We start from the raw sequence: 27,158 nt of genomic DNA, 5'->3' as shown, positions 1-27,158 counted from the left end.
TGTTAAATTGAAAATACCCCCATGCCATTCTGATCCACCCCATAAGTTCATTTCAAAAGAAAACCTTACAAAACATATAGTCCTGAACTCAGAAATGCTTGCATAACAACCCTCTAAATTTTCATGGTGATACACAAAACAGTCAGAGAGAATTGAGAGTTCAAAGTCTAAAAAGAGAGAGAAACAGACCCCTGTTGGACTTCTTTCTGTCAGAGTTCTCCTAATCTGTTGGAATTAATTAAAAATCAGCCATGTTCACAGAGTACCTGCAATCCTATTACTGAGATTGTCCCCATACTCTGACCTTCATCTTCTGCAGATCAAACGTTAAAAAAATGCCTGGCTGTTTCTTAATTAATTTAAGAAAGTTTGGCTTGAACTTAATGATAATGAGAACCAACTGTCAGTGTTCTAAAAGCCAGATTCCTATGCTGGGCTTGCCTAATCAGGGACCACACCCACACCAGACTTTGATTTCATGTGAGACAGTTATGGCTTCCCTCAGAGAATCCTGGGACGTGTAGCTTGTGAGTGGTGCTGAGAGGAGACTCCTATTCCCCTAAGAGAGCTTCAGTGGCCAGAATGGTTTAACAGTCAGCCACTCTGATTGGAACAGAGCCTCTCCTAGCAACTCTCAGCACCCTTCACTAACTTCATTTCCCATGATTCCTTGAGAAAAGCCATGACTGCCTAAAGTGAAATAAATGTGTGGTGTGGATGTGGCCAGTGACAGTTCTGGTTTAAATTTGGGTGGGGGAAACCCTGAAAAAGAATGAAACCGTTCACAATGCTTTCCTTTTGGAAAGAAAAGGGGCTTTACCCTCTACCCAGTGCCCACCCACCCAATCTCCTCCTCCCCCCCTTTCCCTCCCCCAGGCTAGTTTCACCTATCCTAAGCATGATTGCACAGGAGTAAATCCCATTGAACTCAATAAGCATGCAAATGATCAAACCTGCCCTCCACTCTTCCTCCCTCCTGCCCCTCCCTCTTGCCCATTGCCTCTCCCTTCCTTCCCCTCCCCCATCTTCTTCCAATCCCATCCTTCCCCCTACTTCCTCTTCCCTCCGTCGTCCAGCCTCCCCCTCCTCTTCCCCCATGGTCAGTTTTACCTATCCTAGGACTACGACCTGGGAGACCAGGGTTCAAATCCACACACAGCCATGAAGGTCACTGGGTGACCTTGGGCCATTCACTGCCTCTCAGCCTTGGAGGAAGGCAATGGTAAACCACCTCTGAATACCGCTTACCATGAAAACCCTATTCATAGGGTCACCATAAGTTGGAATTGCAGTCCATTTCATTTTGAAGTGTGATTGCATGGGAGTAAATCCCACCAAACTCAATGAGTATGCAAATAATTGAACCGGCCCTCTCGCCTCACATCATCTCCCTTTTGCCCCTTCCCTCCTCCTTCCTTCACCCCTCCCCCTCCCCTTCCAATCCCCTCCTTCCCTCTCCCACTCCTTTTGCTCCCCTCTCCCCCTTCTTCCTTCCCTCTACTCTCCCCTCCCCCTCCTCCTCCCCCATGGCCAGTTTTTCTACCAAGCTACACAGGAAGTGGATTGGACTGTGAAAGACCAACCCAAATTGTTTGTATTTTTACAAATTTGTAGGGCAGTACAATATCTCAGAGAAGAGGTCAGGTCTTCTGTCCCCCTGGTGCATTCACTATAGCTGCCCAGTTTCCCTGCTTTTTAAAATTTGATAGAAATATCTGTTGGCTATAGATACATTCTTAAACCACAAGTTTTTTTTGCCTATTAGTGAATCAACTGCCACTTTGGAAATAGGGAGAGAAGAAAAATGAGCAGCTGTTATTCAGTGTACAAATGAAAGATCTATCAGGCCTCTGTTGTGTCTTTTTCTCTGGCTTTCTCCACCACTGCTTTCCCAGAGCACTTTGACTAGGTAGCTCATCAGTTATACCCAAAGTCTCTGTGGCATCCTGCAATGTCTAAATTAGAAAACTGATGCATGGCAATTACAAATAGCAGGAGCTGGAACTGTGCCTTTTCATTTCTTAATTTCCCCCATTTCCACTTGTGTAAAAAAAAAAAGCCTCTATTTTTAATTCCCTCTCATTACTAGGCAATGTCTTGTCACTAAATCTTTGTATATGTTTTACTTTATTGCATATAATTCATCATTTTGCTGTTACTTGCACAGCTGATTAATTAAAACTGAACTCCAGTGGGTATGCTTATAGCTCAATCCTGAATATATTTTTCGGGGGTGGGGAAGCAGTCTAGCCACCTGCAGGGATGCGCAGAATGATGGCATTTTGAAACTTATCAATATAGGTTGCAGGTAGCAAGATATTACGAAGAGCGTAGTAATTACTGGCATGCAAAAAGCAGTGATGCCTGTACTATATCTGGGTATTAACAAAAGCAATGAAAAGTTAGAGGAAGAAAATCCAGTTTAACCACAGTTAAGTACCATCCTTATCATGCTTGATCCAGGTTCCCGGGTAGGACTGGGGAAGACCCTTGTCTACAACTCTAGAGAGCTGCTGCCAGCTAGCGTAAACAATCCTGACTAGATGGACCAATGGTCTGATTCAGTATAAAGCAACTTCCTACATTTGTAACTAGCTGCTCTTCCCCACCTCTTCTTCCTCATAGCCAGAGCTTGGAACAGTTACTTTTTTGAACTACAACTCCCATCAGCCCAATCCAGTGGCCATGCTGGCTGGGCTGATGGGACTTGTAGTTCAAAAAAGTAACTTTTCCAAGCTCTGCTCATAGCCTCATCTCCTTTGCATGCTTGTTATTTTCTTAAGTCTTAGTCAGTATGGCTGCCGACAGAGGGATAAAAAGGCGGCAGGTGTCCTGGGCCCATCTCTGTCAGAGCCTGCTAGTCTGCCCTTGCCCTGGGGTGAGTCCTGCCTGGCCTCCATTGTCCTTTAATGCATTGTGTTGTCATCCATTCTTTCCCAAGCACCGTGCTCACACAGCCACATCAGAGGGCAAGGGGGAGGAGGCAGAGGGAGCGTGTCAGTGCCTTGTGCCCCCCCTCCCGAATGAGACAGTGATGAAAGGTCAAAGGGCAGGCCGAGATATTTTGCTGCCTGAGGCAAAGACCAAGATGGTGCTCTTCCCCAGTCCACATACAGAAACCTGGTGAAGAGACAGCATTCTCTACCATAGCTGAGGCTGCAGGCTAGTTTAGAGGGGCAAGAATGGCACTCTGTCGTTTTAACAGAAGGGGAACAGCTCAGGAGAAACAGCTGGGGAGCCTGCCCCAATTGTTCCACATTTGCCACCGGAGGCAGTCGCCTCACTCTGCCCAGTTCCTCTGACCTCTCGATCCTTTTGCTGTACCTCTGAATCAGCACCTTGGACTTGCCTTAGCTCTGACCTTGCCTTAGTTCTCAGTCACTTCCAGAGCCCCCCCCCCGGAGCCTCCTTGCCTCCTTCTTGCTTGGGTCACCACCTCATCTTGGTAGCATAATTGCAGTGGATCAGGACTATTGTGTACAGTAAAATCTTTCCTGTTTTAATTGTGGCACCTATGCCATATGCAACAGTAGTGCTTTCTCGAACACAAAGACCATCCAAACAGCTACAGCGGCATTGAGTTACTGGTGCTAATTTATACTACAGAAAATGAGGGAACCCTGGAAAAATTACTGTATAAAGCTGTGCCAGGTATAAGTAGTTCAGTCCCCATGGAAAAGCTCTTAAAGGAGTTCTCAAAACAGATTAAACGGCATGATGTTATCTTATGACTTATTCTCTAGCTTCAGTGAAGATACTACAAATAACAAGAACAGAGAGCCAATGTGGTGAAGTGGTTAAAGTGTTGGAGTATAACCTGGGAGGCCAGGGTTCAAATCCCCACTTGGCCATTGAGCTCACTGGGTGACCTTGGGCCAATCACTGTGTCTCAGCCTAACCTACCTCACAGGGTTGTTGTGAGGATAAAATGGAGAGGGGGAGAGCTATGTATGTCACCTTGAGCTCCTTGGAGGAAAGGCGGGATATACATTCAATTATTCATTTATTTATTTATTTTACAAACTCCAAATCTTTTGGGCTTCTTTCCTTTCTCATTCATGGCATACCAAGGTGTTACTTTCCATCTCATATTATTTTGGTCTTTTACTAAGGCATATTAGATGTTCCCTGGAGTTGCTCAGACAAGCTATATTATTTATCACAAGGCATATCATATTTCCCATATAACCACCTTCCTTGCAATGGATGTATCTCTGCAGGTACGGGAACAAAGCCAGCCACCTCCTTGCCTGAAGACCAGTAAAGGCAGTTAACTGGAGAAAGAGGCTCACTGCCAAAACTCCAGTCACTAGTGTTTGCTTTCTTTTGTAATTGGAACCTGAATGATTTGATTATATTCTCCCATTTAATAATAATAGAAGGCCTTTAGGAACCGACTTTAATTATATTTCAACCTTTTGCTCTGCTGGGATTTTTCTTTCTTTCTTGTTGTGAAGCCCCTGTTGACACAAATATGAAATGATACAAATTATTGGAACAAGTTCTCATTAGAAATGGAAATAGGAAGAATTCGAGTGTAACCTTAAATGTATTTATTGTATTGGAATTGCACTGTTTGCATTGAACGTGCGTGTGTGTGTGTTGTAAATTATTGTTAATCCACCCTGAGAACATCTATGATGAAGTTTGGAGATAGAAATTACATACATGCATGAAATAATGAATGAAAGAAGCTACTTTACATTGGCCAGCATTGACACATTTAGCCCAAATTCTGACTGGTGGTGACAGCAGTTTTCCGTGGATTCATGTAGCATTAGCTCAGTGGCAGCTTTAGATTTTATTTATTATTGAATTTATATCCCACCCTTCCTCCTGAAGGTGAGCCCTTGGGCAAGACACCTTCTATAGCCTTCATCCCTTACTGCCACTCTTGCTAGCTGCTCCTGCTCCTTTTCCTCATCAGTGCTAGCCCTTGCTTGCATGCAAGGCAGAGACCCAGTGAGCAAGCAGGCAGTAGCAACTACTGATCCACCTTTGTCTACTGCTTCACTTTCTATGGCCAGATCAAGGGGAAGGCGAGAAAGCTGATTGAAATGGTGAAGGAGGAGGGGCAGTTCCAGGGGGTGGGCCCTCAGCGGATGCCCATCTGTGCTGGCCCTTGAGATCCAGCACTGCATAGGCTCATGATGTGGCTTGCTGGAGGTCAATGGGATCTGTGGCTGAGTAGTAATTGAAGAAGAGGGGGAACATAACATCCTTACTAGATGGTATTATGAGGCATAGTGTCTGCTAGCTCAGCACCATGGAAATGAGTGACTACACTGGCTACCAATGGCCAATACAAATGCAGGGCATGACGGTGGGTTCCCACTCCTCTTTTTTCTCCATTGCTGCTCAGCAGCAAACACATATTACTCTCCAGTGAATTCTCTCCGAGATGCTGCTGTTTACAAGCAGGAATCTTTCCCGCACCTCCCATCCATGACTACTGAGCACGACTCTCTCTCTACCCACTTGGAGTGCCTGTGCTGCCTCTGCATTTTCAAGTGCCTAGCATTTGAAAAGGCACACAAGAGTCAAATCTAATGTGCATAGGCGCAAATCACATGGTCAGTATCCCAGATACAATTTGGGAATCAACAAGACCATCAACCTGTTTGTGAGTTCCGCTTGAACATCTGGTAGTGTCTCAAAGATGGATTGGATGTGCCATCTCAACTTCCTATGCACCAAATTTGTCTATAGGAGACACAGAAGTGGTCTCTAAACTTTCTGTCAGATGTGATAAGATTCAATGAGATGCTTTCAAACAAGCATCACCACATATTGAGTTGGCAAAATTTCATGCGAGGGATGAAACACAGCTTACACTGCAGAGCCACAAGCTGGGTACATTGTTCATCTGGAGTAAGATAAATCAAACTGAATTTTGTTTCATATTACCAATCACTCATTTCAAGGTAATCTATGTTTGATTACATTTTTTTTGTATGTCAATGAACTTTAATAGCTGCAGAAGGAACTGCTGTAGAAAACTGTGTGGAATATATATCACTGGCCCACCAAGGTGCCTCAGTGAAAACGGCATTTCTACAGGCTGGTTAATTTGCCCTTGTATATCGTGATTTTCTATTGCTGTGGCTGATAGCAAGAACAGAGTTGACTGAGGTATATCCAGTATACTGACTATGCAATATATTGTGGCTACTTTCATAAGAGGAATAAAACATAAGAACATAAGAAGACCCTGATTGATCGCCAATGGCCCACCAATTCCAATATCTCGTTCTCATAGCAGCCAGCCAGATGAGCAGCATAGCAGCAACAATGGTTGTGTTACATTAACGACTACCACATTTATTATGGCATATGCTTTTGCAAAAGTGTATGACAAAATTAATTTGCTGGTCTTTAAGGGGCCACAATTCCACAACAGATGCAATGCAGCTATCCTTTCGGAAATTGCTACAAAAGGAATTGTCACCTTCCTATTTTAAAGGCTGGAGTACTCCAGTCCTGAATTTTCAGCCTAGCTATATCATCATCTTTATTGTTACGGTCATAGACCAGAACATTCACATATAACGCTATGAACAATTATACAAAAGTACGAAGATACAATCATAAAATAACGGTAAAACAGTTACATAGCGTGGCGAAAACACTCATAATAAAAACGGTAAAAACAATGGAGCAATAAAACAGTTATAAGACTATGGAGAAATGGGAACATCTGGAGGGGTGAATACCCTCCGAGCTGATTGGGCCGCAAAAATGTATTTAGCTACTAGCAAGGTAGTATCCCTGCTAGCCGCAGACAGAAGATAAAAAAAGTAAGCGGTCAAGTGGTTTGTAAGGAAATTTATTTATAATAGGAGTTATAAATTTAGAACGAATATCATCATATAAAAAACGTTCAAAGACGACGTGAAATAAGGTTTCTATGCCGTTAACACCACATGGACATAAGCGATTTGCATAAGGAATGCGCTGGAATCTCCCTTCTAATAGGGCGGAGTTGAGACAGTTGAATCTAGCCTTCATAAAGGCTAGACGATATTTAGGGATCGTGAGGTATTCCAAATAGGGGACACTGAGTAGTGGCGCAAAACTTAAACCAAAATGAATAGGGGAGCAGGTCGAAGTGGCAGCGGTGATGGAACTTTGAAAGTCCATGTCACTAATGCGGGTCAGGATTGAAAGCTTAGCTGACTTTAAATCCTGAGACGCCAGATGTTCACCTGAAAGGCCAATACTTACAAGATAGTTTGTATACGTTTGGGCCCATGTTGAGATGAAGGGATCTTCCCAAAGTAAAGGGAGGTAGCCAGAAGAATTTTCATATGACATTTTAAGCCAAAAATTTAGGGCAGCCTTCCAGGCTTGGGACTTAAGCGAAGCTAGACCAGTTTCTAACCTGAGGACCGCCGATGGAACACATCTAGGAACACCTAGGATTTAGCCTAGCTATATTAATTTCATTCCTAGAGAAAAGCTTCTCTTTCTCTTTCATTATGAAGATAGCAATACCCAAGGTATTGCCCTAGACAACTACAGAATTATTTTTCGAGAACAAAAAAAATAAATTAAAAAAAGGGTATTTGATAGAGACACTTGATTTTGAAGAAAGAAGTGGGAATTGTATTTTTAAAGCAGCAACACTATTTTGGAAATTCTGAAGTAAAGTAATGCATCAAACCCAAAATCTACCAATAAAAATTGCAGTTTACAGCTTAAAATCCACCAGAAACCCTACGTTGCAACACAACACACCACTCTGAGATCAAGCTTAATTCTCCATAACATCTTTAACTCTATGAAACTCTCTGTACTATCCAGTTCTCTATATTTATTATTGTGGGTACATGCAATGTATCCCTTTTTGGCCAGGTTTTCCCCCTCCATTGGGTTCAATTTATTGTTTTACCCTCATCAGGGCCAGTTCTAAAGGGTGGTCAGGTGGGGCACTGGCCCAAGGGCCCCTGGAGTTACAGGGACCTCTGAGGGGCTCCTCCGCTCCCCTTCCGCGATCCATGGCAGCAGCCACGGATCTCAGGATAGGAGGAGCTTCTGAGCTGCCCACCATCCCCTGCTTCACCTACCTTTCTCTATGCTGGTTTTTGCAGCTACACGCACTGCGTGCACAGGGTTGCCATCAATCAAGATGGCGGCTGAGGTTTCCCTAAGAGGCTGAAGCCTCTGCCGCCATCTTGGTTGATGGCAGCAATGCACGTGCGTGCGTGCTATCAACCAAGGTGGTGGCAGAGGCTTCAGACCCTTAGGGAAACCTCGGCTGCCATCTTGATTGATGGCAACCCTGTGCACGCAGTGCGTGTAGCTGCAAAAACCAGCAGAGAGAAAGGTAGGTGAAGCGGGGGAATGGCGAGTGGCTCGGAAGCTCCTGTCCTGTGATCTGTGGCTATCACCATGGATCGCGGAAGGGGAGTGGAGGTGCCCAGGGCAGGCTGGTGCCCAAGGGCCCCAACATGCCTAGAGCCGGCTCTGACCCTCATTCTTGCTGAGGTCTGAGCCAGCAATCTTGCAAGCTAGGATAATTAGTTTTCCGATGTATTTATCTACTTTTTCTCTACTTTACAAGTGACTTGATATTCCCTATTCAATATTCAAAAATTCAGTCTGCGTCTGTTAGAATTGCTTGTCAATATGTTTTTTTAAATAATGTTTTAACCCTTTTTTAAAAGATGTTTTTAAAGCTTTTTGGAAAAAATTTGTTTTGTTTTAATGTATTTTAAGGTCTGTTTTTATGCTGTTTTAAAGTGTTTTTAGGGTTTCTGTTTGCCGCCCTGGGCTCCTGCTGGGAGGAAGGGCAGAATATAAATCAAATAATAAATAAATAAATTGTGCCAGCTGACATTTCTTTCCTGAATGTTTCTTATCATTTTAGACCTGTCTTTTGGAGGGGAGGTGGGAATTAATGAAACATACCTTTTGCCTTTCATGGGGGGGGGGAATAAATTGCACCATCCTTCCATGTCATGCAAAGGGAATGTAGGCTTTAATCCTAGACACACTTACTTGAGTTGAGACTTGAGAATAAGTCTTATTAAACTCATTGGGACTTACCTCTGAATAGGTTTGCATAGGATTGTGTTGTTAGTGGTGCAAAATGCATGTGAACCATATATTCAGCAGCAACAACCCATAAGTATATGTTTCCTTTTCAGCCCAGTTTTAGAGAACAGTTAGTAAGAACAGAAAAGTTAACTTTTCCAAATGTCTGATGTTTATAAATTCATCTTGGTTTGCTTTTGTTATTGCATGGTCAATTTAAGACTCCAATATGTAGATTCGGTTGGAAGTGGATGGTGCTTCAGGGCCTTTGAGACATCTTAGGTAAAGACAATGAAAACCTGAGTAAGTAAAACCCAAACAAACATCTGGCATTTTTTTCTTTTAATATAAAAATATAGCCATGTCTGTCTAAAACATTTGAATTCTTAGGCAAAAATGTTACACCAATTCTTACCAAACCATGTGATTAATTTACACCACAATTCTTTAGATGTCTAGTTGGACGTAAATGCCACTGAGTTCAGAATGGGATTGCTGCATTAGACTGCTATCCTAAATTCACAGAGGTAAGTCCCATTGAACACAGTGGTACTTAGATCTGAGTAAAAATGGCTTGCGTTATAAGTAATTTATGCAGAAATTAAAGGGATGCTTTTCCAAATGTCATCACTGAAGTTGTTATTGTTTATTTCATTTATCAGTCAATTTATAAAAAACTAAAAAGTCTCAAAGAGGCTTGACAAAATAAAATACTTTACATAAAACATTCAAAATCATAAAAATTTAAAACAATAATACAAAATCCATAGATTCTCCCCCAGCCCTAGCTATGTATAGTAAAGTTCATGTGGCTTTCTCAAACCTTCTGTTTTGATATAGCTTCCTTAAGGGCAGCTCAGTATCTTATAGCTTTTGTGCTTCTGGTTCGTAGGGGAAACTGGCATATCTCAATGAATGATACTTTCCCCAGTGAAACTGAACGATCTTCTTTTTACACCCCACTCACCAGACAAAAAATAGATACAGGACTCATTGAGCCATCAGCCATCTACTTTTAAATACTTCCTATAATGAATAAAGTTACTATTAGGCCACAATCCTATGCACACTTCAATGGGAATAGGTTTCAACTAAATATGCATAGGACTTCACTGCAATTTTCTCTTCATCATCCATTACATATAGTATATCTTCCCTGGCAATAGTTGTCTTAGCAACGCATTTGACATTTCCTCTAAAACTCATCTGTTATCAAAGTATTTGCATATATTATTTGTCAATGAACCACACAGATCCCATTTCAAGGCTGATAAGACACACTCCTTAAAATACCTTATTTCTTTACAAATGACCACACACACAAACACACCTACCCTCACCAATAATTTTCATTTTCTGGTTCCATTTTAACTAACATCATTATGGATTGGACTAAGTATTCCATTAGAGCCTTTTCATCAGTTTGCTGAAAATGGCTCCATTATTTCTAATGCTCAACCTTCATTCACACGATCACAATTGTTTACAAATGAGGAAGCCCATTATACTGGCTACCTCATTCATAAAAAATGATTATTTGATGGTGGAAAAAGATGATTGTCAGTTAACTATTTGGGAGTTAATAAGCCTGTCAGGATGTCTGATATAACTTAAAGTGATTGAAAGAACTTTCTTGTGATATACATGAGCTTAGAGCACAATGGGATACGGAAACTCCCTCTGTTCATGTGTTTCCTTAGTGTTCAGGACTAGAATTTTTTGAAGCTAATACAGAGTTATGTTGCAACAAAACAATTATTTCATGCCCCTAATCAAAATATATGATTTTTTGTGGGCAGAGATCTGTCTCCCATTCCCCTTGATGTCCTCCCATAGTAAGATATAATTAGAATATAAGAGAGGCAGGATGAAAGGCATATATACTTTACTCCACAAAAGGGACACATGAATGAACAGAGGGAGCTACCTTATACTCAGGGCCGGCTCCAGGAATGCCGGGGCCCTTGGGCATCAACCTGCCCTGGGCCCAGGTGTGTGTGTGTGTGTGTGTGAGCACATGCATGTATGCACACTCATGCACGCGGCCCCCCCATGCCCCCACCTACCTGTCTGCTGTCTTTTACCATTGCCCTTAACGAAGATGGCGGCCTCGGTTTCCCTAAGGGGATGACACCTCCGCCACCATCTTTGTTGATGGCACACGTGCATGCTACACGCTCGCATCTCTGCCATCAACTAAGATGGCATCAGGGGCTTCAGTACCTTAGGGAAACCGCGGCTGCCATCTTCGTTAAGGGCAATGGTAAAAGACAGCAGACAGGTAGGTGGGGGTGTGGAGGGGCGTGGGGAGCAGAGGTGCAGCTGAGGGGCCCCCTGTAGCTCCAGGGGCTGTCGGGCCAGTGCCCCACCTGGCCACCCTTTAGAACCGGCCCTGCTTATATTTATTTTATTTATTTATTGTATTTGTATACTGCCCCATAGCCGAAGCTCTCTGGGCGGTTTACAGTAACTATATACTGAGTCAAGCCATTGGTTCATCTAGCTCAGTATTGTCTACACTGACTGGCAGCGGTTCTCTGGGGTTTCAGGCAGGAGTCATTACCTGCCGTACCTTGAGATGCTGGGGATTGAACCTGAGACCTTTTGCATGCAAAGAATGTGCTCTACCACTGAGAAAACAGCCCTTCCCTATTGGAGGATACACAGAGGAATCTGCCTACCAATGGCAATGCAGTCTTTCATCGCAGCCACCCCACTCCCTGCATCTTCTGTAGTAGGGTGGCATAAGCAAACACTTGGGTTTATGATAAGAAGAGACTATGAAGCATTTTCTCTAGATGTCATACTTCCTCTGTCTTCCCTTGGGGGGGAGGAAGGGCACAGAAAGTTGTTGCCACTGACTTCAAGGTTGATTTGTGGTGGGGCTGCTAGGTAGGTCATCCCTCCTCACACAGGGGGTCAAAGACAATGGACATTTGGTCCTGTTCTGCTCTACAATTTGATTGTTTTAAAGGCAGAGATAGGAAAACATGACACAAGAGCTGTTTTAAATATGTATGGCTCAGAATTCTGGCTACAAAGGTGGCCTGCTTTTCATTTGCTTTGCCAAATTGCATTCAAGAGATTTTTATAATAATGGAGGGGGTGTTTCAGATGAACCTTGTGGAATGCGACCCTACTGAAGTGTGTCAGTCTTAACTTTTAGGAGAGATTTAAAGACATTCCTGTTTACCCAGGCATTTGGAAGAACTGTCCCTGACCACCCTGATGTCATTAGTTCTGAGAGCAGGTGTTTGCTTTTAGGAGTTCTTACCTGTTTTAGAAGTTTAATTGTATGGTTTTAATCACGACATGTTTGCCACCCTGGGCTTCATTAGAGGAATGGCAGGATATAAGTTTAATCAATAAAATAGAAATAAATCAAAAGCATGTGGTGGGGAGGGGAATTTAAATGACTGGGCAAGCTAGCACCATCCCTGATGCTGACAAACCATCAACCTTGCCCCCTGCCAGCTGTAAATTTGGTGACCACAAGCACACACAGAGATCCTCCACACAAAGGGGGATCTTGGGTCAATAAGGAAACTCCTCACATAGAACTCCAGATGCACATGCTGTTATGTTCATGGGGCTCTTCAATCCTGAACCATACAGCCAAAGAAGGGCATTGCTGACAGGTGCAGCCTTAGTAGGGGAGGGGTAAGCCCTCATAACCCCCACACATAAGCATTTAATATTTGTCTAAAAAATCCTCCATCCCCATTGTGATACATTGTTATAATGATGATGAGCATTGTTGGGTTACTCAGTTGTGTGATCCTGATGGTAGTCATGACTAAGCAGAGCTTGGAAAAGTTACTTTTTTGAACTACAACTCCCATCAGCCCCAGCCAGCATGGCCACTGGATTGGGCTGATGGGAATTGTAGTTCAAAAAAGTAACTTTTCCTAGCTCTGTGACTAAGGATGTAGTGAATGTTGGAAGTGGGGCAAGAGCAACTCCTGTTTGGGTTCTTTTGTTTGTATTCCAGAAGGAAGATAGAGTTAGGGTCCTCCAGCTGGCTAGGCTTGCCTACCTTTACCTGTGCTCTGCTTTGCCTAACTTCCTTCCATTGTAAACTGATATTCTCAGGGAAGCTGACCTGCCCCTCCTTCCTTTGTCGCCTTCTTTGACTGTCTGAGGAGACATCTTTGTCTTTGCTCTCTCTCGTGAGCCATGAGGGCAATACCCAAGTCTAGGCAGTGTGCCTCCAACTTAGTTAGAACTAGATATGCTTTTCCTATCTACTATGTATGTCTATAAATAAAGTAGCTTTTCCTATTTTACTAAGTCAAGTCTCAGTGATCTAAATGCAGGGTAAAAGCCTGCTTCTAACGTAATTTATGTCCTATTTTTTGACACACTGCTTTGTTTGACATTTCCCAGTGCTCTTATCATGATATTCAGTAGAGGTTTGGAACCCTGTGAGGAGACAGTGAATTGATGGGCCATTACCTGCTTCATTTGCTTTGAAAGGGGGGAGTGCCAAGGGATGAGACAACCCTCAAGAATAGTTTTCTACTACTGAGTTGGTTTGGTTAGAAAAAAATTAATGGAGTGGATGGATTTTAAATCAAAGTTTTAAAACTACACACAACAACACAAAGAAGCAAATCCTAGAAGAACAAAACCCTTGCATGCCTCAAATGATCAAAGTATTATATAAAATTCATGCTCATATCTGCAAAGTGCTACCCAGGTTGGGGCTGAATAAAGAATCATTTAATCTCATGAGCCCTATTCAAACCCTTAATGCATTGCAATAGTCTAAATGGGATGAGGTACTTGGATGAGAAGTGTTTGGGGGAGGCATCAAATCAGGAGTGGGATGGGGGGACAGGCAGAGAAAGGTGACCCATTACTAACATATCCGCTAAATTGGACTTAGTACTAGGTTCCGAATGAATTCATCAGCCCACTATCTTTTCAATAGGACTAACTTATTAGACATGGTTAGGGTTACACCATTAGGCTGCAATCCTATATCCACTTACCTAGGAGTAACTCCCACTAAACACAGTAAAAATTACTTCTGAGTAAACATTCATAGGTGGTTTTCCGGATGATGTTGGACTCCAACTCCCATCAGCCCTCAATGAGGACCGAGCTATAAAACTCATAGGTCAAATCAACTAGGGATGCAACCTTGTGCACGCCTACATAGGAGTAAGCCCTAGTGAACACCATGAAACTGACTTCTGAGCAAACACTCATGGGCCTGAACTGCACAATACCTTTAACAGAGTAATAGCCTGAGTAGTCAGTCACATGATGATGAATTGAAAAGCAAAGCATAGAGTCTTGGATTTTTATTCACGAGTTTTGAATCTTGTCCTTCCTCCAAAGAGCTCAGCAGGCTGACAGGCATGCAATCATCCCATTTTATCCTTACAAGAGCCCTGCAAGGTAGGTTAGAATTAGGCTGAGACAGCAACTTGCACAAGGTTGCTAAATCTTGGCCTAATGGGAATTTGTAACCAGGACTCTAGTTCAATGCTCTGTCTACAACAACACCCTGTTTTATACACTACACTGCACAGGACAAGGTGTCATTTGGAGCTGTACTACAATAGATTGTGACCATAAGTAAGCTGAACTTCCCTAAATGAATAGTCATATCATCAAGGCCACATAAAAAGATTTTGAAAGGATTATTATCTTCATTGTTGAAGCACTGACAGCTCTTATTTCTAAGGTTCATAACTTTTGGTACCTGGGGGTGAGAGAAATATAATCAATGGACAGTATTTCTGGGAAAGGATAAAAGGCTTATTACAAAAATCCATGACTGTCTTGTTAAATAATAGGCCGACTGAATTTCATCAACAGACACATCTAGCCTCATAATATTGGGATTAAGTCACGGCTGCATCTTTAATATGTTTCTAAAGCAAAGGGCTGGGATTTCATTCATGCTTATCAGGCAAACATGTCAGTGGAAGCAGAGAAGGCTAACCTATAACTCTTGCCCAGAGCAATCAGTTTGATCACAGGTTTTTGTAGACATACGATAGGTAAACAGCCTAGAAAAAAATTAAAAATCCTCATCAAAATCTTCCCTCCACCCTCAGAAAAGTACAAGACCAATCCAAAGAGCACATCTTTCTAAATGTCAAGTTAATAAAATGAAAATCAATAAAATAGCCTCCTTTTTTATATACATTCTGGCTTGATTCTGTAACGAATTGGGTTTTTGCTTCTCATACCCGATCCTGGTTCTCCCACACAAACACATGCGCGCACATGAAAAATACACACATATATAGTTCAGATGTAGCACATCAAAGGCAGTATTACATTTGTCTGAATATAAAGGCATAAAGAGGTTATTAACCTTCATGCAGACCAGGCAAAAAAATCACCCTGCCTTAACTTTGGGGTATATTTAGACCCCAATGAGATTTCCAATAGAAGGATGGGGTCACTTTGTATCCGAGAAATATATTTTTTTGGTCACAAGTGTATTTGAGCCTACCAAAGCACCTTGAGGCAAAAAACACGTATTCAGAGGAGGTAGAATTTTTCTGATCTGTATGCATTGGCTCCTTCTCCTTGGATATTGAGTAAACTGGGGTATTTTTGGACCACAGTTGTTTTTTGCAATTTTTTTCTGGAAGGAAAACTGTAACTGACTGAAATATGGGTACATTGTATGGTTGACAGTTTGTGACAATGTCCTAAAAGGACAATCCCATAGGTTTACTCATGTGTAAATTACACAATAAAAGGAAGAAATTTGCCCCCCGGGCTTTTTGCTGGGGTATATTTGGACTGCAGTGGGGGGTTTTTCCCAGAAGGAAAATGGCAAGTGGTAACTGGCTGAAATTTGGGATATTGTACAGGTTAAAATTTGTGACAATGTCCTAGAAGGACACCCATGTAGATCTACTTATGTGTAAAGTGCACAATGAAAAGTGCACCTGAGAGTCAAATGAACCCCAGAACTCAGGATGAAGGTTAAGGCAAGGGGCATTGCTGGATTGAAGGATCTCAGCAGAAGAGAGATAGGAATGATGGTAAAGGACATATCACATCCACATCATACATTTAAAGCACATGTAACACACATTTAAAGCATATGGTTTCCTCCAAAGATTCCAAGGAAATGTAATTTGTTAAGAATGCTGGGAATTGCAGCTCTGTGAGGGGTAAATGACAGTTCCCAGGATTCTTGTGGGAGGGGGCAATGTGCTTTAAATGTGCATTAATGTATGGTGACCCTAGACCAGGTGTGAGGAACCTTTGGTCCTCCAGATGTTGCTGGGCTACATATCCTACCATCCCTGACCATTGGCCATGCCTGCTAGGGTTAATGGGAGTTGTAGTTCAGCATTTCTGGAAGACGAAAGGTTCCCCACCCCTGCCCAGGCATTGGCTACCTTCTTAAAATGATTTCTTTTGTATCTCTACTGTTTCCATCTGGCTCCTGCATGGGGCTGGCCCTACCACCAGGCAGTGAGGCAGTTGCCTCAGGCAGCAGCTATTAGAGCAACAGTGGTGGCTCTCCTCCCACCCATTCCCTCCTAAGCCCACTAGTTGGCGATCAGGGCTATGTATGTCACAGGCCTGGCATACACCTCCTAAACTGACCTGCTTCCCTCAGGAGTATGCCATCCACCCTATACTTGTGTTGAAGGAAGAGACAACTGCCTGTCCAGCAGGGGAGAAAATTGATTCAGTTCACGTCTAGAGGTGATCTTACAGCATTCACACTTTTTGAAACAACACACAAACACAGCTGTCCTTTGAAATTCTCACGCCTCTGAATGTTGCAGTGCAGTTTTCCAGCCAAGTAACATGTACAAAAATGCATATATTGGGATAATGTGTATGTGTAAGTGTATTGTTTTTAGGTAAAAACAACATACAAAAATGCATTATAACGGGAAATTGTTTTGCAAAAAATGTGTATATTAGGCAAAATTGCATACAAAAATGAGTATATGAGGAGACATTTGCATTACAATGCCGATGAATTTTCACAAGGATGCCCCCCCCCCAAAAAAATTGCCTACTGATGTGGAATTGTGGAGAACCAAACTTCAGACTGGAAAAATAAGAAACTGAGAGAAACGGAAATGAACATATTTGCCCATCCCTATTGTCCAGTCGTCTTCTGTACATGGAATGGGGGAGGGACGAGCACCAGCTTGTCATTTGCCTCTGGCAGCTAAATGTCTTGGGCTAGTTCACAGAAGCAGAAAGACAACAGCAGAGCCCACTCCATCAGCTCTGCCGAGAGACCAGCTTTGCTGGGCCCTTCTTCCCTCCAAACGGTTTCTGTTCAAGCCGGTCATGATAAGAACTTTGTAACTTTAAGAAAAACTTTTAAGAACTGGTGTCTTTCCTCATCATTCCTTTCGTTTTGCTTTTGTTTCATGTGTCTCAGATTATGAGTTTGTAGTCAGGAACTGTCTTGCTTGTTGTTGATCTTACATAAACGGTGTTGTGAGCCTGTTCAGTTGAAAAGTGGGATTACAATGCTTTAAACATAATAATTTATGTCACGTATTTGGAGCATAATCCAATTCTATTAAAGTCTATGCAGTGTAGCCAATGATTTCAGTGGGAGCTGAAAGGTACCCTGAAGCTGTCATGATAGCAGTTTTGTTAACATGAAAATGTTGATGATATAAATGTGGCACAAAGTCTTGGATCAGCTGTGAACACTCAATCTATGCTTTTCATATTGTTAGGGGGGAATTCTAATCTGTATGAATCCTTTCCATATGTTCATGTGACTTAGCTTGAGGGTTGCCAACTTTTTTTACTGGCTCTGCTATTGTAACATCATAGCAAACTGTCTTGCAGAAATTTAGCAGATTTCAGCTTCACTTAGTTTTGGCATAGAGATAAAGGGATGGGGGAGATAAAACATTTTACTTTCTTATTTTTTGCATGAAAAATGCAGATATAAGTCCAATAAAAGATGACAATGCTATCTAAATTCGCTATGGAATTGTGGAAGACAACAATATGGTGAGAATATGCACAGGAGAAACAGCAATGATTAATTTCATTTAAATAGCAAAATTAAATATCATTCAATGTTGAATTATCTGATTATTCATTTTCAGTCCACATCCAGGGAACTATAACCTGCTACCTGAGATGGCACATTTGCATGATACACATAAAAAAGGCCTGACATTTTCTCTATCAGTGCATTTCCATTTTGGTGGAATGCCATCTCTGCCTCTTGTGATTAGACAAAACTATATCCATTGTGTTTGGTTTGATGCTTGTGTTATTTCCAGCTCACCTTCATAATTTGATTCACTAATAGGCAAAAAAATCCTTGCAGTTTAAGAATGTACCTATAGTCCACAGATATTTCTATCCAACTTTAAAAAGCAGGGAAATTGGGCAGCTATAGTGAATGCACCAGGGGAGCAGGAGTCCTGACCTCCTGTCTGAGATATTGTACTGCCCTACAAATTTGTCAGTATGCAAACACAATTGCATTCCTGCTCCCCTGGTGCATTCACTATAGCTGCCAAATTTCCCTGCTTTTTAAAGTTTGATAGAAATATCTGTGGGCTATAGGTAAGTTCTTAAACCGCAAAGTTTTTTGCATATTAGTGAATTTCTCTGCTTTTTATTCGGGGATGTAAGAAATGGGTTCCTGTGCAAGTTTGCTGAGAATGGATCAATCATTTGCATGCTTATTGAGTTCAGTGGGATTTACTCCCATGCAATAATGCTTAGGATAGGTGAAACTGACCATGGGGAGGCAGGTCAGTTTTGGAGTGGGCAGAGGAGGAGGAAGAAGGAAGAGGGAAGGGGAGGAGGAAGGGAGAGGAGAGGGGAGGAGGGGAAAGGCAGGTCTGATCATTTGCATTCTTATTGAGTTCAATGGGATTTACTCCTATGCAATCATGGTTAGGAAAGGTAAAACTGAACACGAGGGGGAGGAGGGGGAAGGAGTGGATAGGAGGGGGCAAAGGAAGGGGGAGGGGGGACAGGTTTAATCATTTGCATGCTTATAGAGTTCAGTGATATTTAGTCCCATGCAATCATGCTTAAGATAGGAAGAGGAGCAAGGGCAGGAGGGGGAAGGGGAAGAAGGAGATTGGAAGGGGATGGGGATGGAATGGCAAAGGAAAGGGGAGGGAAGGAGCAACAGGGAGGGAATAGGAGGGAGAAGCAAAGGTGGGTTTGCATACTTTGTGAGTTCAATGGGATTTATTTCTGTGCAATCATGTTTGAAAATGGAAATGGACTGCCTTCAAGTCAATCCTGACTTACGGCGACCCTATGAATAGGGTTTTCATGGTAAACGGTATTCAGAGGTGATTTTACCATTGCCTTCGTTTGAGGCTGAGAGGCAGTGAATGTCCCAAGGTCACCCAGTGAGCTTCATGGCTGTGTGGTGATTCGAACCCTGGACTCCCAGTTTGTAATCCAACACTGACCTGGGGGAGGAGCAGGGAGGGGAGGAGGAGTGGGAGGGGAGGAGATTGGGTGGGTGGGCACTGGGCAGAGGGGAAGCTCCTTTCCTTTCCAAAAGGAAAACATTGTGAACAGTATCATTGCTTTTCAGCATTTCCCACCCAAATTGTAGCTTCCCACCCAAATTTAAACCAAAGCTGTCCCTGGCCACATCCACACCAGATCTTTATTTCACTTTAGACCAGTCTTTCACAACCCTTGGATTCTCAGATGTTAGCGTATAACTTTCATTCCAGAGCATTTAGAAACATATTTTTTAAAAACAAAAATAAAAAAGAAAGGTAAGAGTCTGGGCCTCCTGTTATTATTTTTATTATTGTTGTTGTTTATTTCTACACCGCCTTTTGGCCAAAAGGCCCTCACAGCGGCTTACAAAAAAACCCCACAAATATAAAAATATGTCAATAAAAACAATACAATTTACAAAAAGCAGCGTTACAACTTCCAATAGAAATACATTAACAAATCACAAAGGGAAAATCAGAAGGGTAGCAGTGAAGTTTGACCACGTGCTCCTTGCGGTCTTTGCTGCTCTTGAACTTCTCTGGACAGCTCTCCACCAGGCACTGGTACATGTTGTGCCTCTCTGCCATAACCTGGAAGAGGCAGTCGTGCCACTCCAGAACTTGAAGCTCTAGTAGTTGGGCGGAAATTCCCATAAAATTTGATGGCTGCCTCAGATTTCCACACGATGTAGGCGGAGGCATGACTGATGGGCAGATGTTGGCCCTTCCTCTGCTGGAGCCACCTCCTTGAGAGCTCTCGTAGTCAAAGTGAAAGCTGCCCAAGGATGACTCAACCAGAGGGGTGCTGGGTGTGGAGAGCCAGAAGGTGCCCTGCAGTGTCCCCCCCACCAGCCAGGCGTAGCAGAGCACGCGAGGAAAAGGCCGCCAAGCATTCCACAAAAGGGCTGCCCACAACCTTGGCCCGGAGAGCACGGACAAAGCTGTTGACCATGGCCCTGGTAGAAATGGACCCTTTCTACCCCTCTCCCTGTGGCCCTGGCCAGGGATGATGGCAGTTGTAGTTCAGCAACTTTTGGAAGTCCAAAGATTCCCACACCAGTCTTAGACTATGCTATCCACCAATGATGTGAAAAAGCAAATTAACAAGGCCAGCTTGGCATTCAGGAAGAATTTAGTACGGGACGGACCCAGGAGAAAAAGTGACAGAACGTCATTTCTTGTCACTATAGTTTCCACCTAGACATGGTTTTGAATATTCGCAAAATCAGTTTTGGTGTTGAATTCTGGGATAATCTGCAAATTTTCTCATCAAATAGGCTCCCCCTCTGTGTGTGCTTTTGCAGCTGTCAGTGACACCATATTTTTTTAAATATCCATGCTGATAATTATGTAATTATTTTTGTAATCAACTGCTGCTGTATGCATTATATAAATTATACAGCAGCATAAAAATACATAATTTTTTGGTAAAAATAATGGGGGGAAAGGGAGAACTGGGAATCGCGACAACTAGCAGAACACAATTTATGATGAATCGTAACTGGCAGCCCATTTCACAAACTGAAAAATGAAACGTAATCAGATAGCAAAGCCAATCCCTATTCCTGGCTAAAACCATTTGAACATATCTTCAGGGATCAACAGCCCATTCTGAACACTGCTAGTTCCTCTTCACATGCCTTGGATGGCAAGCCTGTTCTGGCTTACAGACAGCCTCCCCAATCTAAAAGAGCTACTCACCAGCGGCAACATGACACATAACGGAGACACAAACACCTGGATCACGCCCTGCAACACACCTAGAAGTCACTCTGTCCTTACCTCTACTCTCACAGCACTAATACAGATAGGACCTAATAAATGTTAGCCAAAACATCAACAGTCCATTCTTCGGTTTAAGTCATTGTGATATGTGCTATCATCTGCCAGTAATGCCCTCCTGCATTCTACATCATACAGACAGGTCAGTATCTTTACAAACGAAGAAATTACACAAATCAAACATAACAAATGACAATATTCAGCAACTAGTAGGATAGCATTTTTACCTACCAGGTAAGTCTGCTACTGAACTTAAGGTGGCCATACTGGAACAATGGAACAAGGGAAACTCCAGCATAAAACCGCTGAACTGCAACTTATGAAAAATCTCTGTTCTATTAATATGGGTCTGAATAGAGCAATAACTTCCTGCGCTACTACAAGTGTTACTTTACTTTACTTTACTCAGCAATGGTAAAATGATTGTGTTATTTAGCAGTTACTACTGCTGTGAAGCATCATTTTGCACACATTTAAACCATTATTGAATGGGGACAGATTGGGTCAGGAGACCCAAAAATGTGAAATACCTTTAAAGTGCCTCAAACTGTCCTAAAATGCTGCTCAGGATCTGAATTGGCAGGAAAAGTGGGAGAAAACAGCCTACATACCCTAGATTCTGAAAAAACATTTTTGAACTCTGCAGCTGCACTCAGGATTGTCAAGATTTTTCAGAATCTAGGGCTTGGAGGCGTTTTTCTCCCACTTTTCCTGCCAAAATGGATCCTGATCAGCATTTTAGAACAGTTTGGGTATATTTAAGATTTTTCAGATTTTTGGGACTTCTGACCTGCGGGTCACATTTTTTGACTTTTTTTTTTGGACTCAGCAGCTGCACTCAGGATTGTCAAGACTTTTCAGAATCTAGGGGTTGTAGAGGACACTTGGGGGAACATTTCAGATTTTTCACATTTTTGGTTTGTACTCTTGAGGTGCACCTAAGGATTGTAAAGATTTGTCAGAATCTTGGGGTTGTAGACAGGTTTTTTTCTTTTTTTGGACTCTTGAGGTGCACTCAGAATTGTCAAAATTTTTGAGAATCTAGGGCTTATAGACGGGTTTCCCCAATTTTCCTGCCTATTCGGATCCTGAGCCGCAATTTTAGGACACTTTGGGGAACATTTAAGGTTTTTCCCCTTTTGGGTACTCCTGACCACTTTTCCTGCCAAATCCTGAATCTTAAAGATGCCCCAAATTGCCTTAAAATGCTGCTCAGCATGCGATTTGGCATTGAAAAGTGGGCAAAAACCGCCTGCAAGCCTTAGATTATGAAAAATCTTGACAATCCTGAATGCAGCTGCAGAGTTCAAAAATGTAAAAACATGTGACCCGTGGTTCAGGAGTGCCAAAAATGTGAAAAATCATAAATGTTCCCCAAAGTGTCCTAAGATGCTGCTCAGGAGCTGAATTGCGAGGAAAAGTGGGAGGAACCTGTCTCCAAGCTCTAGATTTTGAAAATTCTTGACAATCCTGAGTTCATCTGAAGAGTCCAAAAAAGTAAAAAAAAATTGTGACCCAGGGGTGAAGAGTCTCAAAAATGTGAATAAATTTAAAACTGCTTCAAATTATCCTAAAATGCTGCTCAGGAGCTGAATTGGCAGGAAAAGTGGGAGGAACCTGTCTCCAAGCTCTAGATTTTGAAAAATCTTGACAATGCTAAGGGCAGCTGTAGAGTCTTAAAAAAGTCAAAAAATGTGATCTGCAGTTCAGGAGTCCGAAAAATGTGAAAAATATTTAATGTGTCTCAAACTGTCCTAAAATGCTGCTAAGGATCCAATTTGGTGGGGAAAATGGGAGGAATTTGTCTCAAAGCTCTAGATTCTGAAAAATCTTGACAATACTGAGTGCTGCTCAGGAGATAAAAAAAGTGAAAAAAATGTGACCCAAAAGTGTGAAAAAAATGAAAAATGCCTTAAACTATCCTAAAAAGCTGCTCAGGATCCGAATTGGTAGGAAAACTGAGAGGAACCTGTTTCCAAGCTCTAGATTTTGAAACATCTTGACAATCCTGAGTGCAGCTCAAGAGTCCAAAAAAGTAAAAAAAAAATGTGACCAGGGGGTCAAGTGTCCCACAAATGTAAAAAAAATCTTAAAAGTGCCTCAAACTGTCCAAAAATGCTGCTAAGGATCCAATTTGGCAGTGAAAATGGGAGGCACCTGTCTCCAAGCCCTATATTCAGAAAAACCTTAGTGCAGCTCAAGAGTACAAAAAAAGTGAAAAATGTGACCCATGGGTCAGGAGTCCCAAAAATGTGAAAAATCCGAAATGTACCCAAAGTGTCCTAAAATGCTGCTCAGGATCTGATTTGGCAGGAAAAGTGGGAGAAACCTGTCTACAACCCCTAGATTCTGAAAAGTCTTGACAATCCTGAGTGCAGGTGCTAAGTCCAAAAAAAGTCAAAAAAAATGTGACCCACGAGTTAGGAGTCCCAAAAATGTGAAATTTTTTTAAAGTGCCTCAAACTGTCCTAAAACGCTGATCAGGAGCTGAACTGGCAGGAAATCTGGGAGGCACCTGTCTCCAAGCTCTAGATTTTGAAAAATCTTGACAATCCTGAATGCAGCTGAAGTGTCCAAAAAAAGTGAAAAGGTGACCAGCGGGTCAGGAGTGCCCAAAATGTGAAAAATCTTAAAAGTACCTCAGTCTTAAAATGCTGTTCAGGGTCCAATTTGGCAGGAAAAGTGGGAGAAATTTGTCTACAAGCCCTATATTCTGAAAAATCTTGACAATCCTGAGTGCAGCTGCAGAGTCCAAAAAAGTGAAAAAATGTGACCCGTGGCACAGAAGTCCCAAAAATGTGAAAAATCTTTAATGTGTCTCAAACTGTCCTAAAATGCCGCTCAGGATCCTATATGGCAGAGAAAGTGGGAAGAACCTGTCTCCAAGCTCTGGATTCTGAAAAATCTTGACAACTCTGAGTGGAGCTTCAGAGTACAAAAAAAAAAGTGCCCTGCAGGTCGGAAGTCCCAAAAATGTGAACAATCTTAAAGGTGCCTCAAACTGTCCTATTATGCTGCTCAGAATCCGATTTGGCAGGAAAAATGGAAGGAACCTGTTTACAAGCTCTAGATTCTGACAAATCTTGACCATCCTGAGTGCAGCTCAGGAGACAAAAAAAAGTAAAAAAATGTGACTTATGGGTCGGGAGTCCCAAAAATGTGAAAATTTTTTAAAGTGCCTCAAATTGTCCTAAAATGCTGCTCAGGATCTGATTTGGCAGGAAAAGTGAGAGGAACCTGTCTCCAATCCCTAGGTACTGAAAAATCTTGCCAATCCTGAGTGCAGCTCAGGAGATGAAAAAAGTCAAAAGATATGACTTTGTGCATGCAATTGCCTTCTAACTTCAACCTTTACAGTTTGTTTTATTTACATTCATATGCATATATACCTATCAACTGAGAATCACATTACATACATCTGATGAAGTGCTCTAGTCCTCAAAACCTTATACTATAATACAGTTAGTCTTTCAGGTGCCTCAAGGCTCTTTATTGTTCATCCATAAATATTTATAATGCCTCAATTAATTGTAACTAACTTTAATTCTATTAGCATGTCCACACTTTCATGTTAATGAAAAAGCAAAGGCTCCTGAGCAAACAAAGCACTCATGGGATAAGCTGACAGGTCTTCTTATGGTACAGTAACAGGTTAAAGAATGGAAAGCAGAGAAAAGAAATAAATAGACATTTAAATCAAAACCTGAAGCCTATTTGGCAATTCATGCTCAGACAATATGGTGGAATTTTGAGGAATACTAAAGTAATGTTCATAATGTTAATAAACTTTAGAGAGAATGTGTCATATATCTCCTAATGTAGTGGTGCTTCAGGTCTATGTATAAGGGCTTATCCAGACCAGAGCCTAACTTCGTACTAAAGAAACTGCTTTTACCATCGCAATAGCTTTTCAAAGGCCACACTCCTTCCACAATGGTAGCTTCCAATCTGCTGTTTTCCTTTCACACAAGTAGGCATTCCTCTAGAAAGGTTTAGCATCACAGTTTCCTTGTGGCCCCACCCCCAATTTTACATGTTTGCTCCCTCCGAAGTATCAATATTGCTGATGGAGAAGGGGAGAGGGTTTTTTTATCAGTTTCATTGTTTCTTGTCAATTGCACACCTCTCCCAGCTGAAGCCAAGAGTGCAATTGAGATGAAACTATATGAAACTGATTAGAGGGGGGAGTGAGTGACAGGCAAAGTAGGCAGCAGCTGCCTCAGCTTTTGCAGGCAGCAGAGAGAGAGGGAGCCGGTGATGGGGCATAAGAGAGCCCATCCACTAAAAAAACACTGAAGCAAAGCACCTACACGGAGGAGCTCAGCAAAACTGAGACGGTGTTTTCTTTCCTCTGCATTATAATTGGATTGAGTTGATACTGATTTAAAGGGGAGAACTGCGTTCTAGCTTCTGCTTGCCTGCAACATCATGTGAACCACAAAACACACACAACACCCCAGAAAAAATGTCCAAGAAAATATTTGGTTTGCAAACTATTGTGTGCAAAACACAGGAAGTGACAGCTCTGATTTGTCCTCAAACAATGCTTGTTCCTTGAGCTTTAATATTGCTTTCTACAAATTTATTGAGACAGACATTAGGCTAATGGTAATTTGCTCATAGGATTAGTTGAGTAGGCTCAAGAGAAGACCAGGTTCAAGAAATCCTGGGGACATATTATTTCCAGGGTGTTTCATGTTCATATTCTGGACTATGATGTCCTGGAGAACTATGTTTTCTATGTTCCCTGGTGTCTGAGATGTTGTGAAAGCATTCTAACTACCAGGGAAGGAGAAGGCCTTATACAGATGCTTCAGGCAAGAGCTCTCTGTAACTACTATTCCATATTTCTAGGTAAGCTTTGAGAAAAGAAAGGTGGAGGCAAGGCAGGGTTGGGGAACCTGCAACCTTCTGGATATTGTTGGATTACAACACCCATCATCCCTGACTGTAACCATGTGGCTGGGGCTCATGGGAGTTGAAGTCCAACACCTGGAAGACCAGAGATTCCCCATTCCTGATGCAGGGCATTGTTTAGGAGCTGGCATGGAGATTGTGCAGGAACTGGTTACATCTTGTTCTGCTTCCAATTATATGATCTGAATTCAGAATTGGGTTTGGATGGGAAAAAACACAAGCTATTTTCTGACATCCTCCCCCCCCCCTTAGTTTTGTTTATCAAGCCCAATGCCAAGTTGCACCAAGGGGAGTTTGCTCATCACTAATTGATCTACATGTTTCTTTATTCACTGCAGCCTTCAAACTGCAGCTGCCAATTTTGCATTTAAAAAAACTTCCTTGAGAAAAACTTCACTTGGCTGAAATCAATTCTTATTTAACTGCTACTGCTTGTTTCCTTCTCTAGAAACCTTTTGCTTTGTCCTTGTGTTTGTGGGGTTGTTTTTTTCCTGAACAAATTACTAAACCCACAATCTATTGTTTGCACAGTGACAATTGCTTTCCAGGACATACTTTTAATGAAACTCAGAAGTAAAATAAATTAAACTCTCCTATGTCGACAAGAGCTTACAAAGCTTTGACTCCAGCAATTTAATAATTTAATAAAGAACGTTATACTTTGGTCTTTGACTTGCTGTGAATAATTGCCTGTGCAATTTCTTACTTTCCCTGTTCTTTAGAAATATTTCTACAATTAACTCAAATGCATAAAATAGTTTAATACCAGTTCTCTGGTACATTTCTTGTTGCGTGTAGAACTTTAATAGACATTTGAATGTACTGATACCATTGACTTCAATTTCTTTCTCTTTTGTCTTACGGGTTTTGGTTTAGTAATGAAAAATGAAAAGGTGCCACATCAAGACAACTTTACCAACCTTATGCAACACATCAGAGAGCACAAAAGTAAAACCCACCTACCTT

Source organism: Rhineura floridana, chromosome 2, assembly GCF_030035675.1.
Source record: "Rhineura floridana isolate rRhiFlo1 chromosome 2, rRhiFlo1.hap2, whole genome shotgun sequence".
NCBI lineage: Eukaryota > Metazoa > Chordata > Lepidosauria > Squamata > Rhineuridae > Rhineura > Rhineura floridana.
This window is presented reverse-complemented; position numbering follows the sequence as displayed.